This window comes from Meriones unguiculatus, chromosome 6, assembly GCF_030254825.1.
Source record: "Meriones unguiculatus strain TT.TT164.6M chromosome 6, Bangor_MerUng_6.1, whole genome shotgun sequence".
Taxonomy (NCBI): Eukaryota; Metazoa; Chordata; class Mammalia; order Rodentia; family Muridae; genus Meriones; species Meriones unguiculatus.
In genome coordinates, this window is record NC_083354.1 from 130,381,757 (window position 1) to 130,397,269 (window position 15,513).

Sequence of the window (15,513 nt, forward strand, 5' to 3'; positions counted from 1 at the left end):
TTTTAACGTAGAAAATTTTAAAAATAATGTTTTTAGAAGAAAACAAAATAGATGATATCTTCAAATCTTTGAAGTAGGCAGAATTTTCCTGGCTATTTAAGCTGTGGGCTGGCTTTCCCCGGGGTCCGAGGATTGTTCAATGTTCCTGAATAAACTGCATTGAAAAAAAAAAAGAGTTAAATTCAACTATAAAAAAAAAAAAGACTGTAAGTAAATAGAAAGACTATGTTTATTTAGGAATTTCCAATTTTAATTAAAAACAGCTTAAAATGACAAGGTTAATAGAGTTAAATGCAATGGATGAATAATAAAAATTAACAATTAGTGTTATAACTAACATTCCCTATGCAGGCTAAATGAGGATGTATACATATACTGATTTAAATAATATAGTAGACAGAAAACAAACCCGATGAGCTAGATCACAAAGAAAGACATTTCAATTTAATACATATATAAAATAGTAGTCATTTTTATTAGTTGGATGAATTGGAAAAGTAATACCACAATATCATGATGGGACACAAGCCCCATTAAGCGAAGGAAAAGAGTTCCACGGGAAGTTTGGCAATAATGTATTTTTCTCAAGAATATGAAGCAGCTAAACCATGGTGCACCAGTTGCCAGAATGCAAATTGAGACAAAGACTTGGAAAAATTGTTGGGAATATCTTCTAGAAATGAATCTATGCTTTCTGTTAACAGCATCCTTTCTTCATCATATCATTTTATATGTACATATGTGTGTGCCAAAATGCATACATAGTGATCTTGAGAGTATAGCATTTCGAAGTAGTGTCTCTGAATCGTGACTAAATAGACAACAATGGGAATAAACACATTTCTAAAGTATATGACACTGATGGATCTCACAAGTGAAAAAAAAACATGCTAAAAAAGAACACAGACACAGGCTCTGTTCTGCGTGTTATGATTAGTACAAAACTACAAAACACACAATTCTAATATGTAGTTAAGAGTCAGATCAATGACCACCTCTTGGGAAATTATGTCTACACAGATGATTGGGAAATGTTTAGGTTTTGATTTTCACTTATGATTCAGAGGTGTGTTAAGATTGTTAAGATTGTGGTCATTTGATTTTCACTTATGATTCAGAGGTGTGTTAAGATTGTTAAGATTGTGGTCATTTGATTTTCACTTATGATTCAGAGGTGTGTTAAGATTGTGGTCATTTGTCTGATGATTTTTAAACTTTTACATTTAAATATTATGTCACACTTTTAAAAGTTTTATTTTCAAATATATCTACAAATCTTGGCACCCTACTCCAGAAGTCTCTTATCTGTCACCCCACCATATGTGTGATGGAGTCCTTCTTTCAGTAGAACCATATGTCCTCTGAAGTGTTAGAGAAAATTCATGAATTCGGAGCAATCACGAATCAGCCTAAATTTCAAGAAGTTTTAAGCCTGCATGTCTTACTGTGTTTCAGTGGACCACAGGCCTTTCTTCTGCGCTAATGGTGGGGGAAAAAAAGATTTAACACTCTAGAAAACATTAAAACTTTCATTTGAACTAGGAGTCTATGTGAGGGACCAAACCTGGATTAGTGATATGCTGTACTCTTTGGTACACAAAATATTACAACTCCAAATCAGTTCAGGTTCTGATAGTTTTGCTGTGGTTAGCTGTATCTCCTCCAAATTGCCAGTGGGTTGTAAGTGTTCTTTCTGCCTTTAAGGATCTACATTATCTAACCTAGTTTTTTTCATGCTTGAAGGTTTGCTCTGCCCTCACTGCCCTGTGCAGAAGATGCTTCAGGGTGAACCTGTGTGTTAATGCCTCACTTCTTTAAGGGACCATTTCCTCCTTTAACAAATCATTTAGGAAAATAGAGTTGGTATTTGGCTAGTGTTAGTGTCTTTGAAAATTAAAGACTCTCCTGTTTCCCAAATAAATCTGTTCTATAAGCTACTAAAGTCAAGCTTTGAACTACGCTTTAACTAAGCCTTGAGTAGAATATTGGTAATCCTTTTGTGATAATTGATCTGTTTGATATATATGGATTGCCAAATAAAAAAATAATAGATAGAAAAAAGACCATGATCTTAGAAGAGTAAAATAAAATTTCTGAGCAAATTAAATTATGTTCAAAAATTGGTGACAAAATAACCACCCACATAATACTAAAAATTCTCATTGAGGTATCATTAATGAAATCAAAGATGTTTTGTAATATAGATTTTTTTCCAAATTGAAAATTACAGTTATACTCATGCTCTATGGAGTGTATATTAAAGCTATACTTCTTTTCACAAGAAAATTGAGAGATTTAAGTATCACCCTTCAAAATCACAAGGGCTAGCTTATGTTGAGCAATTAATAGCAAGTGTTAGAGAAAAACCCTCATATTCTCCATATTTACAGAAACCAAGCAGCTTTCTAAGAAAAGAAATTGTAATTGGAAGCCATGATATAAAATAATTGAAATATTGTTTACTGAAATTTGATTTTATGTTAAAAATAATAGATTTATTTCTAGCAAAATTGCAAGCTTTAACATTGCAGGATTTTTATGAGAATTCTGTGAAGCAATGCGAAGTAGTTTAGTATGAACAAATTTACCTTGCTTCTTTCTTAAAACAATACAAGAATAACTGCTTAAATTAGAGTGTTAATGTACACATAAACAGGCAAGCCAGATTAGGACATTGGGAGATGCATCTAAATTTCTAAATTCTAAAATGGAAAGAAAAGCAATCAATTCTCTGTGTTCTGTGGTGGAGGATACGTGATATCTACTGGCATAAAGCCACATAGCTTAGGAAATTTAAAGGGTCATTGTCTACATAAATGGATGACTAGTGGCTTCCTAAAGCGGGTGAGTCAGGAGCTATGGATCCTAGATCTTGGAAATGAACACGCTTCAGTGACTGGCAGTGAGCAATACAGCTTTAGGTAGAACTATTTGTCAGCAATTTGTGTAATGGGTTAGTCACAGTGCAGTGTCAGAGAAGGTCAGAACATGGAGATTTCTACCACAGTATAAAAGTTTTCTAAATATTTCCATGTAATAAAGCACAGTAATGTATTGTATAGGTTCAGTTATGAGCAAAACATTTGAACAAATCAACATGGTTCTGCGTGTACTGCTCAACAAAAGAAAACCAAAAAAATCCCCACTATCACATAATAGTTTGAAAGGTTTTGACAGTTTGGGTTGGATTCCTTGTACTAAGAACAACAATGACAAAAAACTATATCAAAACGTACAAAAGTTTCACATTTATAACATTGTTAAAAAGTTCAGCTATACTCCTATTGTCCTCTTCATGTAACTTCTTTTTCTCTCCTTTCTAGGTCAGGCAAAGATTCTGAAGCTTTTGGGGATCCCTAAGAACCCTGATCTTACAGTTACACTGTTTACTGCATCCCAATATTTACAAGGTTCGCCCAGTCCATCCAGTTCCCAATAATGCCATTTGATTCTATGATAACTTGTCTACCGTGAACATTGGCTGTGCCAACGGACTCATGAGTGTTATGCTTTAACAATCTTTAATACTTTAATACATCTTAAATGTATATGCAATTAAATAAAAGAACCACTCCGGGATAAAGTGGCTATCATTATCAATCATTCTCAAAATATTCTAGCATGAAGAAATTTCAAGTTGACATATTAAGCAGTTAAATGTGTTTCTTGAAAACGACTGTAGTTTTTATTCAGACACATTAAAAAGTTAATAAGACTGTCAGACGTTAAGAAGGATCAAGCAGAATCAAAAGAGAAGAGAGTATTTTTTTTTTTAGATCAAAACAATTGATAGTTCAACTTAACAAGTCAATTTAGGGGAAAATGAGATGAAGGAAAAGTAATCAAATAAAGAGAAATGAACCAAATAACAATCCAATTATGATTCAACTACTAATTCTTCCAGGAAAAAATAAACAAGCCAAGCAAAGGTAATGAGTACTCAACAGATGTCTTTAAGAATTATTTTTGCTGGCTCTTTGACCTCCTCCACCCTGAGGGAGGAGCAGCCTTACTAGGCCACAGAGGAGGACATTGTACCTAGTCCTGAAGATACCTGATTAGCTAGGATCAGATGGAAGGGGAGGAGGACCTTCCCTATCAGTGGACTTAGAGAGGGGAAAGGAGGGAGGGGGAGATTGGAAGGGAATGTGGGAGGGAGCTACAGCTGGGATACAAAATAAATAAACTGTAACTAATATAAAAAATAAAAATTTAATTAGAAAAAGAATTATTTTTACAATATTTTTGGTGAGGGAAATTGATGAGGATAAAATGAGCATCCATGAAGTCTATCCTTTAAACATATAAAAATTTAAAAAGTATATATTTAATAAGCTATGTTTCTCTTGAAATTACAGTTGAAAATAAACTTGTATTAGTTCACATTTCAGCAAAACAAAGACAAGCAGTACTGTCAGCAATGCATCCAATGAATCATGATAGGGTCTTTTACTTCTTGCACTTCAAGTCTAAGGGTTTTGTTTAGAGCTTTGGTGATATTGATGAGAATTTTGAAAAGCACAATTGTGCAGCTGAGTGACATTTATGAAAGGTACTAAGTGCTGACAATTACACCAAAAATTATGCTATATGCTAGGGCTATCCAAGAAACTTCCAGAACATACAAACTATTTTTGTAGCATTTGATTGCCCCCCTGGTGGTGGAAGGTAAGATCCGGTTGCAGAAGACATCATTCCCTGCAGAACCAGGCCCCACCAGGCTTCAAGGGCCCCTAACTCAAAAGGACACAAATTTCATGGTCCTCGAAGGCACCATGCCAGCTTCCAAAGAACAAGCCTAAGGAGGCAGTAGTGATACAAACACCTTAGCAGTAATCAAAGTCTTTCTAGTCGACCTGAGACCCACTCAACATCAGGGAAATCCTGTCCAGTACTTAGCTAGCTACTCAGTGTTACTACATTCATGGTTACTGGAGGAGAATCTACAATGACTAGTTTGCAAAACCAGCACAACCCCTAACAATAATCCATAAACATTTGCCTTTAGACCTGCAGATAAATATAGTCTTCATCTCTCATTAAAGAAACGTCTCTGATTATATATATATATATGTATATATATACAAATTTTTCATGAATGGCAGGGTATTCTTTGTTGTTTGTTTTGACACTTTGATTTTATCTTTCTACTTTCTCCTATTCTGCCAGATTTCGGCTATAAAATCAGTTAAAGTCTTTACAGGGTTTCATTACATAGAATGGTCCTCTTTCTCTTTCTTGTTTCAAACCTTTAAGTTTTATAAATTATATTATTATAGATGACAGTAAGGACTCTTGTTTTATTTATGCAGCAAGGGGGGGTCTTTATACTTTATGGTTTGACCACTCACTTGCTTCCCCAGATTATTTAAAAACAAAACAAACAAATAAACCAAAAAGACTAGCTCTTGTCTACTAGTCAGGCTTTGACCTTTCTATGTAGCTGGAGATGTTTTTAGTTGCTAATTCTCCTGGGATTTCAGATATTGACCCCATATATGGCTTCTGCAGTTCTTCGTGCACGCTAAGCCAGCACTCTAACTGAGCTACATTCCAGCATCATCATTACTTTAATTAATCAATCAATTAATTAATTAATTACAATTTATTCACTTTGTATCCCTGCTGTAGTCACCTTCCTTGTCTCCTCCTAGTCCCATCCACCCTCCCATTTCTCCCCCTATGCCCTTTCCCTAGTCCACTGATAGGGGAGGACCTCTTCCCCTTCTATCTTACTCTAGCTTATCAGGTCTCCTCAAGACTGGCTGCATTGTTCTCCTCTGGGGATCTGTCAAGGCTGCAATCCCTCCCCCCCCAACCCCAATGGGGAGGTGATCAAAGAGCCAGCCACTGAGTTCATGTCAGAGGCAGCTCCTGCATCCTTACTAGGGAACCCACTTGGAAACTGAGCAGCCATGGGCTACATCTGAGCAGGGGGGTCTATGTCCTCTTCATTCATGATCATTGGTTGGAGTATTGTTCTCTGCAGGGCCTCCTGGGCCAATGTTTTTTTGTTGTTGTTGTTTTGTTTTGTTTTTATTTTTGTTTTTGTTTTGGTTTTGGTTTTGGCTCTGTTGGTCTCCTTGTGGAGTCCCTGTCCCCTCCAGGTATTTCTTTCTCTATTTATTAAAAATTAATTTATTTTTATTAATTGTAGTTTATTCACTTTGTATCTCAGCTGCAGCCCCCTCCCTTGTCAGAAAGCAATGCAGCTAGTCCTCCAGGTCTTTCTATCTCCCTCTTCTTTCATAGGGTTTTGGCACTCTGCCCAAAGTTTGGCTATGAGTCTCAGTTTGTCATTATTTTTAAAATAAGATCACTCCTTTAGTTTTGACTGTTTCTTTTAGGACTCCCAGAATGAATATATTTTGCTGGGTAACATCTTCTCGTTAAATTTAGGCTTTCTTCACTCATTTGCTATTCTTTTCGTTTCTTTGTCTAAGTAATTTTGATAACTTGTCACTGAGTTATATGACTTTTCTGCTAGACTAAGTCTGCTTCTGAAGCTCTCTATGACATGCATGTATTCATTTTTCTCTAACCTCTCAGCTCCCTTCCCTTTCCTGGTTCTTTATTAGAGTTTCCATTTCTTGTTTAATTTTCTCCACTTTATTTTTATTTTTCTAATTCTGGTCTGGTTTTTCAAATTTGTATCTCATTATAATTCAGTATGTTCCTTTAAAATTAATATATTTGACATTGTGATGTGGACCTAATGTCCCAGTGATTAGAGAACTGAAGCAAGATCATGAACTTGAGGCCATCTTGGACTACATAATGAGTTTAAAACCAGCCTAGGCTATAGAGTAAAACTTGACTCACAAAACAAATAAGACTGGTACAATAAATTTTATTTGTTGGTGTGATTTACATATATTCATTTATTTAGAATTGTTACTAATGCTTTATTTTGTTCTTTGATGGTGTCATGCTTTCCGATCCTTTTTGATTCTATGGCCTTGTGTGACATATATGCAATTAAACATAAAGCTCAATACATCTCCTAGTATTTATACAACGTCTTTAGTAAAGGATGCCATTCGTAATGTAGCTCATCTAAAATTGTGGACAATCTTACTGGAAGTGACTACAAGTCTGCAAGTTGATTCTCGAGTTTTTTGGTGCACTAATGCAGGTCCTGAATCACTAGAGCTGTACTGAGCCTCAAACTGTTTATAGACCAATGAGCCACTGCCTGGAGCCACAGAGGCAGGCTGGAAGCTGAAACTAAGCTGTCATTTCACACTACCTGGATGATATGAAGACTTGAGATTGAATACTGCAATTTTACTCAAGAGAAAGTGCAGTTCTGTGAGCATGAGAGCTGGTCTCTAGACTTGGAGACTAGGATTGAGCTAACTCATAGATTGGGGTTAAGAGGTCGAGTCTGACACTGGGGAGGAGCTCAAGAAAGAATCCACAGCAGCACGAAGCTTCATTCACTACATCAGGGTTGGTCCTAGGGGTCAATGAAAGTGGTTATTCGTTTCATCTACATAAGTACTTACCTCCACATTTCACAAAAAATTTAGAAAAGGGGTAACCCAAACAATGTTAAATTGTTCCTCCTGCCTTCTTCAGTGTGTCGTACATTATTTCTGTGTATCTCCTAGGCACTGTGATCATTTTCTGGAGCCTCTAGTATACTATTTTTTATGCACTGATGATGGTTTGTTCAAATGGTTGTTTTTGTGATGGAGGAACCTGGGCAACTTTTATCTTACCATTTACCACACTCCACACATTATTTTTGTTTCATTATAAATAAATGGAACAAGACATCATTTGCCTCTTGAGCACAGAAATATGTATTCTAGTTTCCAAATTGGAATACAATTTTTAGAGTAATTTTGAATATGTATCATATTTTGTCCTGCAATTTAATCTATATTTAATCGTATTTTACACTACTTAAAGATGCAGGTGTATCCTCTAGAATTAATGTAATAATTCATGTGCAATTCTATTGTGAAAGAAAATACTTTCTGTTAAAGTACCTTATTAACTATCTCAGTCAGATGACACTCTTAAGCAAAAATGAATACGTCCACTCTCACAAAAAAAGCTGGTATCAGAAATGAACTTGTTTAACACTTTAATGCCCATGAAGATTGAGATTATGTGACAATGATGCTGATGAAAAGTTTCTCAGATTTGTTGACAGATATCAAATGACAATGACTTCATTATCTTTCATGTAATTTTATCCATATAGTAACCTTCTATCACATTTTAATTATAATATTCTTTACACAGATTTTTCTCTATAACCAGCTTCTCTAATATATTACAAGGATCTTTAACTTTATTATCTCAGTCCTTAGAATTCTTACAGTAATTCAGGAACCTCAATATGAGGAGCTCAGTTATTCCTTGCACACATGGACAGCACTAATCGGCCTCAGTAATTTGTGTGTGTGTGAAATAAAGAAGGCATGAATTTGGGAGTGCTATGTGTAGGACTGAGTTTAGCAGGAGTAATATGAAAAAATGATGAAGCAGGTATTATCAAAATATAACAAACACATGCATGTAATTCACAAAAAATTCAGAATTAAATCACACAGAGAGAGAGTTCAGAAACAATCCCAGAACAGGATAGAAAAGATTTTTAGAGCTTGTCTCATGCACACACACATACACACACACACACACACACACACACACACACACACACTTCAGAAACAATCCCAGAAGAAGAGAGAAAAGATTTTTAGAGTTAGTGGTTGGGAAGGACCAGAGCAAAATAATAATTCTGAACATGGCAGAACCACTACTTTGAAGGCAATGGCTTCCAGTGCAGTGGGATTCAGGCTTCTTTAAGGGTATGGTGCCTGGAAGATTGTTTGTGCTTTTTTTTTTTTTTTTCTTTTTGAATGGCTCCAAATCAAGAATTCATAGGCAGCACAGACTAAACTTGATGGGTCATCAACAAAACAATACAAATGAACAAACAAAAGACATGAAGTTGAGAGGATATAGAGGTTAGGATGTCCCTACAGGGATTGGGGAAGGAGTGGGGAATGAATACGCTCAAACTACATTTCATGAACTTTTCAAATAAATAATAAAAATATTATATTAAGTTAGAAGAACCAATCCTCCAATCCTTCAAACTTTTCCATGATTAAAACTACACTTACAGAATATTCCTTAATACCAGATGGGTGTTATTTAAGGTAATCAATTTTTTAGTCCAAAAAACATTCATTTCATACTAACTTTTAAGCAACCTGAATGAGATGAGAGCTTTTCAACTATGTTTGTTGTTATTAGTTGGAATCTAAGCTAAACATAGGTATTTATTAATTGCTGTTAATAGTGCTAACTGGAACAACTTTCTGAGAAGCGACCAATATGATACACACGCATTTATAAATCCGAAAAACAGCACTGCTAAATGGATTCGATAAAATAAAAATATTTGAAATTAAATGACATGTACATATAAGTCCAACAATATTTATAATATTGATGTACTGAGATAAATGTAATGTAGGATATAAGAGCCTAAGTAAATCAAGGCTCAGTGATAACATGGAAGACAATGAAGCCTAAAGTATGTTTGACTTAAAATCCATTTATTTTTAAGAGAACAGGTATATGCCTTAAAGAAGGTACCAGTGTTCAACCATGTTTGTAGCAGCTTTATTTGTAATATCCAGAAGCTGGAAACAGCCCAGATGCCCCACAGTTGAGGAATGGGTACAGAAATTGTGGTACATCTAGACAATGGAATATTACTCAGTGATTAAAAACAAGGAAATCATGAAATTTGCAGGTAAATGGTGGAAATTGGAAAAGATCATCCTGAGTGAATTATCCCAAAAGAAGAAAGACACACAGGGTATATACTCACTCATAAGTGGATACTAGCTAGACATATAATATAGGATAAACATACTAAAATCTGTTCACCTAAGGAAGCTAATCAGGAAGGAGGACTCTGGCTAAGATGATCAGTCCCCATTCAGAAAGGCAAAGAAGAAGGAAATTGGAGGAAGGAGAAAACAGGGAACAGGACAGGAGCCTACCACAGAGGGCCTCTGAAAGGATCTACCCTGCAGGTTATCAAGGCAGATGCTGAGACTCGTAGCCAAACTTTGGGAAGAGTGCAGGGAATCTTATGGAAGAAGTGGGAGATAGGAAGACTGGAGAGGACAGGAGCTCCACAAGTAGAGCAACAGATCCAAAAAGTCTGGGCACAGGGGTAATTTCTGAGGCTGATACTCCAGCCAAGGACCACTCATGGAAATGGCCTGGAACCCCTGCACAAAGGGAACCTATGGCAGCTCAGTACCCGAGCGGCCTCCATAGTAATGGGGACAGGGACTGTCTCTGACATGAAGTGATTGGCCTGCTCTCTTTGATCCCCTCCTCCCCCCTGAGTGGGGAGCAGCCTTACCAGGCCACAGAAGAAGACAATGATAAGACCTGATAGACTAGGATCAGAGGGAAGGGGAGGAGGACCTCCCATTTCAGTGGACTGGGAGAGTGTCAGGGGTGGGGTAGAGGAAGGGTGGGATTGGGAGGGAAGGAAGGAGAGAGGTACAGGGGGGATATAGAGTGAATAAACTGTAATTAATAAAAATAATTTTATAAAAAACAGCTAAGTGGTAACATTTCAAATATAGGTTACTATTGTTTATCTCATGACATTTAATTATTTAATTAAAATGATTTATCCACCTTACTCTATCACCCTAAGTGCTGATTGCAGGTATGTGCCACTAAGCTTGGCCACAGATGCATCTAATTTTAAAGATTCATTAAATAATAAAATATTTATTACAAATAAATATTTTTAAAATATTAAAAAACAAGCAAATATAAATTTTGCAAAAATGTATTACATCTGAGATCAAACCTAGAAAACAATAACACTAAATAGTATCCTACCATCACAACTGGAGAGAGTGCAGATTTAAAACTCCAGGCTTCATTCAGATTCAATGTGAATTAGTATGGCTACATATAGTTCAACTACTACCATCCAGTCAATGATACATTATTGAACATTAACCTTTTTAAAGCAATGTTATGGCTACAGAGATGCCTTAGTCGGTAAAGTGCTTGACACACAAACATGAAAAACTGTTTTCATTTTCCAGAACCAATAAAAAGTTGTATAGAGTGGAACAGGCATCTAGTCCATCGCTAGGGAAGTAGAGACGGAAGGGTCCAACCTAGCCAAAGTGGACAGCTCGGAGACAGACCTCATCTCAGAAATAAGGTGAGGTTGGCCTTGTCTTTCACATTATACAGTGACTCCATTTAAATTCTTTTCCTAAAAGTAGGTATTTCAAGAAGCTTGACAATAATAGATCCCATGTGGCTTTCAAAAAAGGCATTTTGTATTAGCAATCCGTTACCTTGCTTTTCCATCACCCTTCCCATTTAATCCTCCTATTCAATATTTCTCTTTATCTTTTATAAGACTATGCTCTATTTTTCCTTTTTTGGAATATTCTCTTCTTCCTGCTTGTCCTCTACCAGCTATCTAACCTCTATGGTTCTCCAGATGAAAACACATATATCAAAAGCTTAAAAGCTTATATGGATATTTAAAATAAAACAAACCGTATTTATCTTTGGAGGTCTTGATTATTTCACGCACAATGATTATCATTAGTTCCATCCACCTACCTTCAAATTTTGTAATTTATTTTTTTTTCTTATCAGTTGGTAACATTTCATTGTATATATATATACCACATATGTCATCATTATCCATTCATCAGTTGATAGGCATCTAGACTGGTTCCAATGTCTGAATATGATGAATAAAGAAGGGATGAACATGGATTATTAAATATCTCTGTTGTAAGAAGTGGAGGCCTTGACATATGCCCAAGAGGGGAATAGCTGGATCCTGTGGTAGATACAGAATTCAGAATTCTGAGGAAGCTCTACACTGATTTTCATGGTGGCTGGACCAGTTTGCCCTTCTACCATCAATGAACAATTATTCTTCTTTCCCTGAATCCTCACAGCATCCGCATTCCTTTGATTTCTTGATCTTCATGATGGGCCAAGGAGAAGCTTCTTTTTGCAGTAGATGGTAATTAGCACAGAGAGCCACATCTGGAAATTGTGTAAAGAATGAGACTGTGTAGGGTTTAGCCCTAAATGGTATGTTCTGATCATCCATTCCCACCTCAGGGCTCATGGATCCATGTCAAAGAAAATACAGAATGACAGGAAGAGGCAGCAGTGGTGGTGGCCTGCAAGGAATCAGTCATATCCAGACACTACGGGAGTGAATCACCCATGAACATAGACTACCACAGCATACACAGACCTCTACAGGTTCAAACCAGATAAAGTCCCAACAAAGAGTGTGAGAAGCAGACAAAATCCCACCCCTAACCAAGAAATTATTGGAAAGAGAAAATCAGATTTCTCCAATGTAGTGTGACAGTGTATATCAACCATGTGCCAGGGTAGGCCCCATCCCCAGAACAAACATGACATGAGCCACATGTGTTTTCGCGTGGTTTGTTGTTGTTGTCTTTTACTTCCTGTTTCATGGTTTTTCTTTTATTTCTTTTTATTTGTTTGCTTAGATTTTTATTGTTTTTGTCTTCCTGCATTTTAATTTATTTTGTTTTTGAGAAATAGAGATAGAACATGTGTTTGATTGTATAAAGGAGGTAAGGAGGATCTAGGGATAATTGGGAAAGGGGAAATATCAAAATAAATTGTATGAAATTATTTTAATAAAATTTTAAAAACTGTATTTAGGTGATTGAGGAGGAAAACTGGTTTTGACCTCTGGCCTCCACAAGCAGATATAGACACCTGCACCTGCACAGGCACATGTGCAAATACACACAGGTATGAATACAAAAGCACAAAATGAAAAAAAATTCAAGCTTGATATAACATATTTAAAACTACTTTCCTAGAATGGTGATCCATGCTTTTTATTCCAGCATTTGAGAGTGTGAGACAGAATGAATACAAGTCCAAGCCCATAGGCAACTCTGGCTTTAAAAACAAACAAATAAATTAAATCATCTCTTTGTTTAATAAGTCACCACATAAAAAAGCTTCATTAAATATTAACACAAAAATTGATATTAAAAACTGAAGATACATTGCACTAAATAACATCAACACATAATAATGACGTGTAATGTCATGACAATATTTAAATTTTAAAGTTGGGTGTACATATGTGTTTGCATTGATATATTAATAAAGATATCCATATGACTGTGAATTAATACACATATGAATATATGTGTCTAAGTATGTATGCAAATATGCACTGACATGCACAGACACATATATTTGGTGGGAGTATGGAACAGATTTTCTTTTAAATGCAACAATTCAGTGTGAAAAGTAACATCTCAACAAATAAAAATGAGACAATAGGTTTTAATACTTCACATGTCTGCAAAAAATTACACCAAGGAAATTATCAGATAAGCCCACAAATGCATTCTGCAGGACAAAATGTGTTTTCTTCAATGCTATTCTTCATTTGAATGTTTGCCGTCACAGCAGATTGAGACCCACATAAAGGCAGGAGGAGGCTGAAGCCAGCAGGAGTCTTTCTTACCTTCTTCTTTGCTGGCAGCTGTTACACAATGTATTAACCTTCCTGTTTCTACCATCTCCCCAGAAAAGGAATCTTCAAGAACATGAATCAGAGCAGGAATTACTGCAGATCACTTCTCAGTAAATGGCTTGATAGTAAATATTTCCTGCTTTGCAGACCAGAAGGCTTCTTTGGCAAGTACTCAGCTCTGGCTCAGTAGCAAAAAAGCAGCCATAGGCAATATAGAAATCAGTGAGTATGGCCACATGCCAGCACCACTTAATTTATAGACATTGAGATTTGAGTTTCACATGAATGCCATATCTCCTTAAATGTTATTCTTCCTTTGATTTGTTTTCAGTCCGATAATACTAAAAAGAAGTCGTTCTTAACAAAAGGTCTCTACAGAAATAGACAGTGATCAAGAGTTGGACACAGATGAAGCTTGTAGGCTTCTGCTGAACACTAATCTAATTTAATAATTGCTTTGGTGACACACTGGAAAAAGGACGGCCAAGGGTGCTGCTGTGTTCCTAAGGCACAGCCTGCAGAGATTCCCAACGTTCTGAAACTGAGAATGAGCTTCCATTTAAGTGGGCAATTTACAGACATTGATTAGTTAGTTTTTTGATACCACAAAGAAGCACCAAATATGAGGTGCTTCATAAGAAAGGGTTATTTAGCTCCTAGTTTGAGGATGTTAAAGGTCAATGCACTTGCATGGACTTATTTATTTATCTATTATCTATTTATTTTTAAAGATTTTCTTATTTGTTTTAATGTGTTTGCATGTATGCCTGCATGCCAGAAGAGGGCATTAGATCACATTATAAATGGTTGTGAACTACCATGTGATTGCTGGGAATTGAACTCAGGGCCTCTGGAAGAGCAGTCAGTAGTCTTGACCACTGAGCCATCTTCCCAGCTCCACATGAGATCATTTATAATCGATGCAGGTTGCATGAATGCAGGAATGATGGAAAGACAGAGATTTGCATCTCCCTCCAGGAATGAGAGTGAGAGTGAGCAGCCTTGCCCCTTTTAGAGCACCTTCTCCTCTGAGAAGGCAAAGGATTACAGAATATTCTTTGAAAGCATGCTGCCAATGGACTTTAAGTATTCCACCAGACCCAGAACTACAATGGTGCACAATGCTTCTGGTTATCAGCACTGTGGGATCAGAACCTGCCTGATTCAAAACAGATTCTTTGAGGACACGTAAGTAAACCACCCTAAGACACAGCAAAGATAAGTAGGACTTTGTTTTAAACTTGAGAATTCAATGGACACTTACTTAGAATAAAAGTAATGTCATTCACTGTTTTTAGTCTCCTAAATAGAATAGTTGAGCACACATATATCAGTAAGTCAAGCAAAAGCGATTCATAGCTATCATAAAGTAGTGTTATGTCCAAAGTTTATATCCCTCATCATATTTCTGCAGCCTATTTCTTAAAAATGAAATGGATATTTGATATGCTCCTGCTAAGAAAAATGTCAGTGTTCTAATAATGTAATCTATTTTCATGAGAAAAATAATGTCTTTCTAGATCAGTTGCTACATAGTCTCAAACTCCAAATAGAAAATGTCCCCAGTATTTTGAAATATCAAGTAACTCATCAGTCAATTTCATCATAGAAAAAAATCAGAAGCACTCACAATTTTCAAACAGTAAACATTTAGGATAATTAAGTAAACATTAGGATATGCTCATATACAATTATGTAAGCTATAATACAATCATAGTTATCTTTTGAAACTATTTACTGACTTTTTGTCATGAAATATTCCAGACAAGCAGAATCTCAAACCCTGCTTTGAGAGACTCTTAGAAATCCAAGATAAAAGTATTTTATTTTCCAAATTTTTAAAATGCAATACTGCTAATAGTTTGGTTTCCATAATTATAAAAGTTTGAAAATGAAGATAAAAGTTGAGTGCTAATATTGCAGTACTTGGGTTG